We start from the raw sequence: 12,745 nt of genomic DNA on the forward strand, positions 1-12,745 counted from the left end.
TATGTATGGTGATTGGAAAGCACAGATAGGCACATTCATGGTCAACAAAAGAAGAGCATATTTCCTTCCTTGCCTTTCTCATGTGGAGGGTTCACATTTGAGAGAAAAGCATTCAATGTGGCACATGAGTTTTTGACAATGTTTAGCTTTGGTGATGAGGGTCTCTAGCAGTATGATCCAATCGGTGGAGTTCAAGCAAGGCTTAAGAAAAATGGGAACTCTTCAGCGTTATGTCAACATGAAATTAAACCATTGCTATAAAATCTTAGCAACATAGACTCCTAGGATGAGGTAAAAAAAGAGATGGAGAAAATTGCCACTAACAATAACATTTCAACAGAAGAATTGTCATCACAAATTATGGCATTGCAAACACAAAGGACAACAGAGGAGGGCATCCAAAATAGGAGGTCCTACAATTTCTATGAAAAATTTGCTAATCCATCTAATAGATCTATTCCCAAAATAATTCTGCAAGAATGTGCAGACGTATTTTGGACTCAAACCAAAATAAATGATCTTTGGAATATTAGGAAGAATCTCGGTGAACCAAAGACCAGTGCATATTTTGAGACCATCGATGAGGATGTAGAGTTTAGCAAATTGTGGAATATGGAGCATCCCACAACAGCATATGACAGGAGTGATGATGGAAATGAGTATGAGGCTGAGGCCACTCCAACAACTACTACAGTCCCTGCAATATTAGGTGGAGTCAATGAGTCCATGAAAGAAAAATATAGCAAAGGGGCAAATATTGTGGAAAAAATGGGTTTTGAAGGTGGTGGTCTAGGTCCTAGAGGAGAAGGCATTTGGTTTCCACTTGAGGTACAACTTCCATCATATTCAAAATCAAAAGCTCCTGTTAAACCAGTCATTGGACTTCATTCGTCAAATTCATCACACAAAGGTACTACTCATTACCCTCCAGGTCCACCTAGATTTGTTAGAGGTTCAAATCCACAACCACCATGACATCATGGTATTCCCATTAGTGGTGAATCAAGTGCCACTGCCACTGGTGGGGAATCTGGGGATAGTATTCTTATTAGTGTTCAGTCAAGTGTCACTACGATTGGTGGGGTCGGCATGGGTACTACTACTGATACTATTTGTCTTGGTGTTGGACAAGTACAACAACAAAATATCTCTCGCAAGAGGCCACTAGTGGTAGATACTCATACTATTCAGAATCCTATATCAAGTGCCACTGCCGCTACAAATCTATCATTTGCAGCTTCAGAACAAACCCCTCAAAAGACTATAAAAACTACACATGCAAGTGACAGTGGGACAGGATCGAGAATGGTTGTTGGCACTCCTCATAATGCATTAGTTAAAACCACAAGCATAGATGGAACTGGAGCCTCTGCTATTTCACCTTTCAAACATTGAATTGATTCAGCAAGCCCAGATTTTCAATTTTGTGATTACTATGAAAAATTTAAACACACAACAAATGCAAATAAAGAAAAAAAAAGAGCATTGTAGAGGGTTTCCCTAACTAAAGTTTTAGAGGAATAGCCTGCAAGGAATGGGGTATTTCCAACATATGACCCACACAAAGATCTGATGGAGTTCATGGTTGTTATGCCCCCAAATAAAGATAAGAATCCACCACATAGTCAGATAGATCCATCTGAATTTCAAGTTAGCACCCTCCAAATGGATTTTTCCAAAGTACAAAATGTAGACAAAATTAGTGTGTCAAAAAGGACTAACGACCTAGTCTACACTTCACTGCTAAAGGTGGAGAGAGAAAAAAATAAACTGGAGAAATAAATAGAAAAGTTACAGGCAGGCCTGGCAAACGAAAAAATCAAAGAGGAAAACAGCAAATAACAAGTGCAATGATTTACAGAAAAGGATAAAAAATTTGGGCTCTGTAGTAGAAATTGCAAAGCAGGAAAAGATGGAGGCAGAATTGAAGGAACTGAGGGAAAAACTAGCTAAAAGCAATAAAAAAATTTATGATGAAAGAGCCAGTTTTCAAAAATTATACAAAAGTTATGAGTTTGTTGCTGCCAAAATAAGAAAAATATAGAACCTATTGGATCATGATAAGGAAAAAGCAAAACATTTGGAAGAGGAAGTAGAGGAAGAAAGAAAAAAATGTGCACAAATGAAAGAAGGCCTACACAATGCAAATGATAAAATTAAAACTTCGAAGGATAGATTGAAAGATAATATGAAAAATACAACGAAGTATATACAAGAAAACATTTGGGGGAAAATAATGCAAAGGAGTGACAAGTTGTGTGAATTGTTTGAATTGAATGAAAGTCTGAGATTAATTTATATGAAAATCAAAGGGCACATTGAGAAGAGCGTACATGTTTATTCAAAAGAGGATATGGCAAAACAGATTTTGCAAGTCGTCTACAGTACCAGTGACATCTATTTGGCATCCAAGGGAATTAACAGTCGTATTGACCCCATAGTTAAGACATCATCTATACTTCAAAAATGTCAGAAACTAAGGGAAACATAAGAAGTTGTGGATAAAGGTGGCAAAAATATATTGAAGCTGCAAGAAAAGACAACTACTTTGATTAAACTTGGTTTCCCTAAGTCCGTTGACCCATCAAATAAATTCATTGGAAAAGAAGTTTACAAAAAAAACATGGAGAAAAAAATGAAGTCTGATTTAGACTTGCTTCCTAAGAACACAACTCCCCAAAGCTTTCTGGAATTCATCAAACCATTTACAACTTTGAATGCGGTATTGGGTGAAACAGTGATGTCAAGTCACTCTTCTAAATATGGATTGTTGACGAAGTTGCTATTGACTTTCCATAGTTTAAACAATATTGACCTTTCATCAAATGAAGAGTGGAGCACCCTACAAAAAATGGCACAGAAATCTCAAGAATCATAGTATGTATTACACAATTTTTTGCTTTTACTCTTAATTTCAAGGTTTTATGTTTTTTCTATTTGGTATTTGGCATCGCTTGAAATAACTCTATTTTATGAACAAAAAAAAACCAGCACTCGCTATTGCTAATCCAGCCTATGAATCTATGTGCACAGTGCAAACCTTCAGCCTGTAAATTTATATTCTCAAATTCTCCCAAGTTTTAACATTTTTGCATTTCTCTATTTATGATTTCTAGGTTTTGGGCACTCCTATTATCTATATTTAATTTGTCACGGCTTGAATTAATATTTAATTTTGAACTCTGTTTTTTCAACAGGAGACATGTAGCAGTTGTTAAATTGCCAAATTGTTAATCTGGCCTATGATGGACATCTAAATTTGTGTTGAGTTTGTGATACTGATAGCAGTCTGGATGATATGCTCAACGTTCAGTGCCTTAGTAATTGATTTTGATGTTGAGTCTTCACATGTTGCAAATCGACCTGAAGTTGTTGCTCCCTTCTTTCTATAAAAAGGAATTCAAGGTCATTTGCAAAGGGTTCTGAAACTTTGTATTGAATTTTGCATGGAGAATCACACATAGTAGTGTATTGAATGAGTTGTATCATATGGCTATATTTTGAAAGAATTAATGAAAATCTAAGCTCTCAACATGTCTAAATAAACATCTTTGTATCAATAAACACATTATGGTATTTTATTATGTTTTTTTTAATATGGAAATAGAAAGTTGAAAAATAAAATTACAAATCAATATTAAATTCTAATTGCAAAAAGTTGACAGACTCATAAAATATCATCAAGTTATCGACCATAATAATATGCTTTTGTAATATGAATGATGAGATACAGTAATAAGATCAATAAATACCAATCTCTTACAGTTGTCATTCATCCTCATCAAATTCAAAGCTTTCTTGATTCTTGTATGTGTTTTCTTCACTCTGAGTCTGCATACCTTCGTTGAACTGCGTCTCAATGCTACCAGTAGGTCCAGTACATGAGTCAATAGTCCCACTAGCACTTTGGTTTGAAGTGATTCCCAAACCTCTTCTTTCACATTTGGACCTCCAGATTTTCAATGCCCTGTCGTAAGAAAAAGTGTGGACATCATACCTAGATGTATAGGGCCTCAAGCAATTTTCCAAATTTTTGTCTAGTTTGTTTCTTTGCTTTGATTTTAGGAACCCCAAAGCACTGAAAACTCTCTCATATTCCACCGAACCCAATATCATGGTAAGACATAAATCAGCAAGCTTCAAATATTCTAGTATTGAATCACGCAACACTACGTTCTCACCTATATATTTCCAAAGCCTTGTTACTGATCCCTCTTCGTGGGGGTTCCCCATTCTGCCATATTGTTCCCTCATAGTTTATGCAAAATGAGATGATTTCTTTCTAAGATGAGTTTTGTCTAATATTACATTTATAGTTACTCCATTCAATTCTTTGGATATGCAAAATTGTTTTATCAAAGTCAGTAGCTTACTTTGAAAATTAGTCACACTGTTGAGGCTCCAATATTAAGGAAACATAATAGACATGGCTTCGAGTAGGTTGTTAGGAGGGAATTTTCTTCTAATCTGTGAGGAAAGATCATAGGCAATTTTCTTCATAGAAGTAGTTACAGACTCAACAATTCTTGTCAAAATCTTCCCTTGTAACTCTTGCTAGTTGCTTCCTGGGGCACTTTCCTCGTTCCTTGGGGTCGACCGTGGTATAGAGGTGCATTGGTATCTCAACTCCCTGTACATTGGCACATACCTCCCCGTTTGCACCAATTTATAAAAAGTTATCAGGATTGTTCAAATCTATGAGTGTCCACCACTTAACAAATTTTTCATCAGATAGTGTTGGTTGATTTCGATAGAGATTGTCGAGGGCCATACATGTCAACTTACGCAACGTAGCATATTCTGTAATATACAGAGCTCTTTTTTGGGCAGAATTCATAATATTCCTCATTTCCTCTAGCATGGGCAGAACAGTTGCTAAAGTTAAGAGTGTCTCTAGATTACTTAACCTCCGAAGAAGGTCGAGAAATTTTGGTTGCTCTGATTCATCGCGAGTTGTGTGAAATAGTCCAATCAAGGATGGATATTCTAAAATAAATCGATGCGTTGGACCATCCAAAGAGATCCATTTGGTATCATTATCCTTGAGAAGCTTGTTCCTATCAGTTATTCCATCAGCAAAGTGTTGAAATTCCATAAATTGCTTGGGACTTCAACAGAAGTGTGAGTAGAGCTCTCTGATTAAAATTTCATTTTTTTTACTGAAGCATACTTGCTCATAATTCCAAAAGCTAGATTCATTTTTGAGCCATGCAATGAATTACAGTAATGTATGGTGCAAAAGAAGTTTCGATCTTTTTACATTACTGAAGCTCCATCTGCTCCAACACACCAATTTTTTGGCAACCGTCATGTCATCCATACCTCCATATTCAATTAAACATCTCTTTACTAGTTGAAATAAATTTTTCGTTGTCACAATATCCTTCATTTTAGCAACAGATAGTATATGAGGTTGGTGGGCATGATTTTGTACAGTATAAACATGCATGCATACCCACGAAGTATTGTCTACTGTCGTAACTTCGTCTAAGAAAATACAATAAAGTTTGACTCTCTTATTTTTTCCTTTACGTCTTCTTTTTCAACCTCAGCAAGACAACGTGCCCATTCCCATCCACTGTTTACTGACCGGTGACTATTAGGATAGTTAGGAACCTTCAAAAAGTGTAATAAATCACTAATTGATGGGAAATTTGTCATAGCACACCCTCTGCTCAAAATATAAAAAACAACACTTAACTGAACAGCTTTTCCCAGTTGTTCTATTTGCATTGCTTTTCCCAATTGTTCTATTTGCATTGCTTTCCCAAAACTAGCTTCAATAGAACCTTTAACTTCAACAAGCTTCGTCTGTATTTTCTCATGAAAATAATACTCTTTGGCATTCCTCACATCCTTACATTCCTCCTTTGTTTTCCATCTTATCACTGATTTTTCAACTCCGTTTATCATTTGTTTTTCATAAACATTACCCATATTCTTTTCTATGGTGTCAAATTTTAGCTGCAATCTAATTTACTTAATATGTTTCCAAGTACAAATCTTACACCTGCATTCTATTGGAGGATCGCCTTCAATTGGATTCTCCACTGGTTCAATGAATGGATACTTTGATGCCCAATTAATTTAAAATTCCTCACTGACATATCCCACTCCCGATCCTTTTTTAATTTTGGTTGATCCTTATTTGATCTGGCTTTTCTTTTCCCCTTCCGTGCATTATCATCTATGGCATTATCACCCAAGTCGATTATATCATTCCGGCTAACTTGGGTATCTACTAGATAATCTTCTTTAAGATCATCCTTATTGGAGATATCAAGTTCACCACTATCTTCAAGATGCGGTGTAGGTTGTGAATTTTGTACTTGTACTTGTGGTGATGTACCTTCCTGAATTTCACCACAATCTTTTCCAAAGCAAAAGTACGAAGACAACGGTTTACGTTTTGTTGGCCTCTCATGGCCTTCCCCACATTCAGGTTTCCTACCCTTCTTCTTGTTCGACATCTCCAACGAAATAAAGGCTGCAAAAAAAATATCAATTTGTTGAAGAAGTAATAATAGACTATAAAGTATAATATATGTTTCATTGGCCCTATGACCTACAATCTAGATGTCTGAGGTCTGAATCTCTCGGTTGATCACTTGGCACTAACGAGTCCCCACTGAATAAGAATGAACTCAACAGTGCAAACAGATATAGATAAATTCATAATAATATTATAACACTTCAAAAATATGATCGCTCACCTTTAGGTCACTAGGAGTCGCCAATGCAGTCAACAGCAATGATTTTCCTTGATCTGAAACTTCGCTATTGATCTGAATTCATAGCCTAGAACCCACCAGAATGTGTAGAGATAGAACTGATATTTGAATGTATTTATACCAATCCTTATATGGCGAATTCCACGAGAATTTTATATTGTATACAAATATTTGGCAAATCTCGCTTAACTATAACATGACTTATGTAATTTTCAAGGAGATTATGGATCGTCCAAATAATTGGCAAATACAATATATTTGGCGAAAATTGGGGTGAATGGAAACACGCGTCGGCAAAATGTCAGGAAAATTGGGTCCTCCTGGATAACAAATCTTCATATGCCTATAGACAAATCATGATCGTCTATTAAGGCAACCTCAGAGAGTGTAGGCGAAAAAATTAAATTTGTCCACTATATATTGTATTGGTGAAATCCTCGCATAGAAACATTTAATTACATAAAACATATTGTGATTGGGTCGTGAATTTGATGGAAATTGATAATATTCTAGCGACATGGCCACCCCCAGTCGGTACAAAATATTCGCTATTTCCCAATTCGTCTACGTGGAAAATTTGCCATTGGCGAATATTCGCCACTAAAGTAATCTCTGGTGTCCAGGTTACAAATTCGGCAATTAAAAGTTGCAGAATTGTGCAGAGCAAATTGAGACCTATAGTTTCAAACTTTGAACAGCTAAAAACCCTAGGACTATGTCGATTTGCACACATGATCGACCCATTCTGGATGAATTTTGGAGGGAATGATCTATAGAGCATCCTAATTTGGAATTCAAATTTTTAGCTAAAGGAAGCACCTTCAGGTCTAGGGTGCCTAGCATACTTTTAGCTCTATATTTTAGTAACATGTTCCTTTCTATATCAGATTTCCACATTGGTCCTTCTTTGTTCGCTTTATGTTCTATATGTACCTGTTTATGCTAATGTTGTCAATTTACATCATTTGAGCTAGTCATTACACATTCACATTAAATCAAACAACAAACAGAAAAGGAAATAATCATATATAGAATCCATCTCTCCTTTAGGACAAAAGTTGGATCTTATTGATTATTCTTCTAATGAAAAGTGGAAATGGGTATTATATAAGTTGTTAGTTTACATTTCTAGGCTAACTCATATTTTAACCACTTCAACTCCAACAAAAGTAAAGTTAAGGGACCTCTTCATCCACTAACTCTATAGCGAAAAGTGTCAAGATGAAGATGTCATCTACCTTGTAAATTCCATGACATGGTTCCAACATCCTTCGAAAGTGTCTTAAGGCACTTAGGATGTATTTGAAAAATAACTTGTAATATTTAATTCTCGCCATTATTTGTAATACATTCATAAGGGGTGATGGATTCCACTAGAACACAATTATTTAATATTGTTTTCCCCACTTATGGACATCTAGAATAAGATATTTAATGACTTAAGGAAGTGGAAAAAGAGTGACGTATGGGCTTCTTCAAGTGGGATCATGGAAGAGGCAATAGGTGTCTATTGGTATCTGGTCATTTATTACATTTAAAGTAATGTTTATCTTATAAGTATGGTTGCTTAAGTTGGAGCGAAAATATTGGAAGATAAACCAGTGACTTTTCGAGTTTCATGCAAACATTACAAGGGTTGTCATCCTGATAAATAAAGAGGCTCCTTTGGGAACCTTTATTGGTGGTTTTGGAGCTCTTGTCATTTTATAAATTTAGCCTTTAGGTATAGATTTTATAGGTGTAACTATTGAATGTAGATTTTATACACACACACACATAAAGATGTGTGTGTGTGTGTGTGTGTGTGTGTGTGTGTGTGTGTGTGTGTGTGTGTGTGTGTGTGTGTGTGTGTGTGTGTGTGTGTGTGTGTGTGTGTGTGTGTGTGTGTGTGTGTGTGTGTGTGTGTGTGTGTGTGTGTGTGTGTGTGTGTGTGTGTGTGTGATACCAAACAAAACCAGTTTACCAATATGTATCTGTTCATGTATACATATGTATCATCATGTGTGTGTGTGTGTGTAGATACATATGTACAATTAATTATTGTTTTATCTCTAAAAGAAAAGATGATATACATTTGAAATCAAAGCATTTATTTTTCTAATACATGCGGGTATGAATATATTGACATAAAACAAGGTATGCAATTTTGTGTCTCTTTTCAAACTGTTTGTAGTGACATGATGAAAATGATAATCATAGACATCATTGAGTCATTCAAAAATCATATATATGTGAGACTATGTGGTCTATAAAATGGGTTTCCCATCATGAGCATTCTTTACCAAGTGGCTAGATCACTTCTCCCCAAGCATGTTCCCGCCTTCAACTCATACCTGCACTCAATTGCACTTAATTGCACGTCAATAGGTTAGCCCTCAAAACCATAGTTGAATCATGTGCATGATAAGAAATCATAGTAATATCACAATTAAATCATCATCTTTTCATTTGCATTCACATATTTAACATTAATTCTAACATATTTATCCATATTCAAATAATAAAAAAATAATTAACTAATATTATAATCTAATTTATTTCATTTCTAAATCAAGACAAAAACATTAGACATGATAGATTGTGCCAAATTGTGTCCCCCACATTTAGATTTGACCTTTCCAAATCAAACTCTTACTTTTATCTCACATTCCTCATGTAAAACCTAATTTCGTACTAACACTCAAAATTATGAGATTTGACTTAATCAATGGGGACTAAGTGAAAATGAAACTGAGGACAATAAAAAGTGCACATGGGCATCATCCACACAATAGATCACATGCACAAGACACCTCCATACCTAAACCTTCATGGTTGTAGTGTAATCCCACACCACACACCTACGACATTAATGGACAAAACACAACCAATATTTTTTATGGAATAAAAATGGCATTAAAAAGGCCACACAACACTAACACATTCTCAAGGTTTCATAACAACCTATAATGCCACACTTGGTACACTTTCCAATGTAGAAAGCATGGTGACACAAGAAAAATCATAAAAACCCACTATGAGACACAACACCATGGTCAAAACTAAAAATGAAGATTAGCGAGAGTCAATATTTTAAACCATTGGGTTGTCCTCTAATCCTTTCTACTAAACTATCCCCCAAATCCCACTTGTAAATGATGTACAAAACAACCACTAACAAAGGCGTAACCCTTTTATCAAAGGTCACCCAAAATTCCACCCCTCAAGTATGATACCTTGGTATCAGGCTTCCCAAAGTTTGATGTCTCATCATCTTCTCCCAAGTTCAATAGCATAAAATCATGAAGTCCAACACCTAAAATTAGGCTTCATGAAAGTATAAGACCCAATAAACATAAAACTTCATGAAAGTATGACACCCCAATATCAACTTCATGAATGTATGACACCCCAGTATCAACTTCATGGAAGTCTAACACACTGGTATTGTAAGTCAACCAAAGTCTAATTTCATTTCACTTGTATCTAACTTCTGTAAACTCCAATACACTCACCATTGTATCAAACTTATCTAAATTCTAATACACTCACACTTGTATCAAAGTTCTTTGAAGTCTAATACCAAGACACATTTATCAAATTTGTCCAAATTTTGATGCACAGACACCTAAATAAAAATTCTTTGACGTCCAATACCCAATATTTGGTATCAAACTTCTCTAAACTTTGATACACTAACACTTGGTATCATATTCCTTAAAATTTTGATATCCTGACACAAGAGCCCAAAAGAACTCTAAGGCATGAAACACCTTGGTACACTAGATAACTCTTAAGGCGCAAAAATAACTCTAAGGACTAGATAACTAGTAGGCTCAACTTTCACACTCAATGAGGCATAACTTCCTTAATTTTAAACCTAGTACAAAATGACTTAATAAAAAATTTCAAGGGATTATGGATACTATAATGGACACAAGAGAGCCTCCCAAAGGAATCAAATCCAAAGAAACATAGCACAAGGCTACACTAACTCCTTAATACAAATAAGAGACTACAAGACAAACATGAGAAATACAACTACAGAATGTCACGCTTATTCAACACCAATAGTATGATAGACACAAAGAAACAAGGCAATTAATCCACTGTGATGATATAGAATAGATTCACTCACAAAGCCCCATAAACAATTACAAAATTTAACAATTTAATCCAAACATCCTCAATTATTATGATTCAAGGTTACAAACATGTCAACATCCTCACAAGAACAAGAGGGGGTGTGGGAAAATACCAAATAATATAATAAACCATTTCCTTTAACAGATTTCATTCCAACATAGATGGAACATAATCTGCATTATAAATTATATAAAATTATTATTATGGAATGATTAAAAAGGTCACACAAACCCTACTTACAAATATTGCAATCAAAAAATAAATGATTTCATAACATATTTACAAGATAGGCATTTCTTCCCAACAAAGAAGGATCACACTTGGATACATAAACACTATAGTAGACATCGTTACAATTACATAGGAGTACTCGAATATCCTTAAATATACCTTTTACATCAATTTCCAAAAATAAAAAACTAAAGCAATGAGAGAACCTCCACTTGCATAGCCCCCAAAGCTCCTCCAAGATGCAACATCCAAGAACTTTGATTCCCAATGGTGTTATCCATGTCACTAAACCACGTAATACCCTTGGTTTCACCCCACCATGCTAGCAAATAATATCTTGGGCATATGCACAACACTCACATAAAAAAAGGGAGTATGGGTCACAAACACACCAACAAATAGGAACATCCCATATGTCCTACATATTTCATTTAATACGGTAAATAATCTTAAAATACAAAAACAAGCATGATCAACATCAAATGCATAACGAACCAACAAGTATGGTCATCATCAAATGCATAATATGACCAACGAAGAAGCATACAACATAGACACGTGATCATGCACACACATGGTCTCATCTAATCACGAGCATGGCATAGAGATAGGTCTCTCATTAGACACCATGTCCAATGGCATCATGAACAAGAATCATAGAGAAAGCCAAGGAGTGTCATTGTGGGAGCATGAAGGGATGGTTGTAGGCCTAGGTATATACCCTTGTCATTGTGTGAAGAGAGTGCCCCAATGAAATCCACCACCCTGCCTAGGTGTGGCATGTCCTCGTCTAGTCATATTGAGCTTATATAAGTGCTCTATGTATGTTGCTACCAAATGTATTTGTTTATTTTATTGCCCAATGTTTTCATTAATTTTCACTTATTTAATAACTATGTGCTTGTCGTAGCATTGAACTCGCTTCTGAACTTGGGACAATGTCTAGAGCTACTCCTTCCTATCCCTATACCTCAATCCTAGGCTCATCATGTCAAACACTATTAGGGAATGACACAAATTTTTAATAATTTATTAGGTAAAAATAATAAAGTCTTAAAAGTTTATAAATAAAGAATAAACAAGGAGACTTCCTTTTCCACATTAATATTCATCCATAATTAGTCAAAAATTAAAATTTTATAAAATATATTACAAAGGGAAAAACATGGAAAAGGCCAAAATTTCATTAATGAAACTTCACTTTTCAAAATACAAATCTTGAAAAATTAAACATACTTTTGTTTTAGAATATGGACAACACCATACTTCTAACATAAATTCATGTTTCTGATTTAAAAAACAGCGTTAACTAGTTAACGATGCTTTTTAATCAAAAACATAAATTCATGTTTCAAGAATTTTTGAGAAAATTTTGTCATAACCATCGTTCAAACGGGCATTTTTCAAACACAAATTTATACAATAAAATTGCAAAAGTTCAATCTACAATTTGAGGTTGTATACTTCCATAATGGTAAGCAATAGAATTCATAAACCAAAGGAACACAAAATAAAGGAAAAAGAGGAAGATTACCTCATGTTTAAAACTCATAAAAATAACACTCTTGCAAATTGAGAAGCCATTCAATCAACACAACATGCCATCAATCATCTTCCTTGCAAATCGATCATAGTCCAAGCAACAAATCCATCCTTAG

The sequence above is a fragment of the Cryptomeria japonica genome, chromosome 4, assembly GCF_030272615.1.
Source record: "Cryptomeria japonica chromosome 4, Sugi_1.0, whole genome shotgun sequence".
Taxonomy (NCBI): domain Eukaryota; kingdom Viridiplantae; phylum Streptophyta; class Pinopsida; order Cupressales; family Cupressaceae; genus Cryptomeria; species Cryptomeria japonica.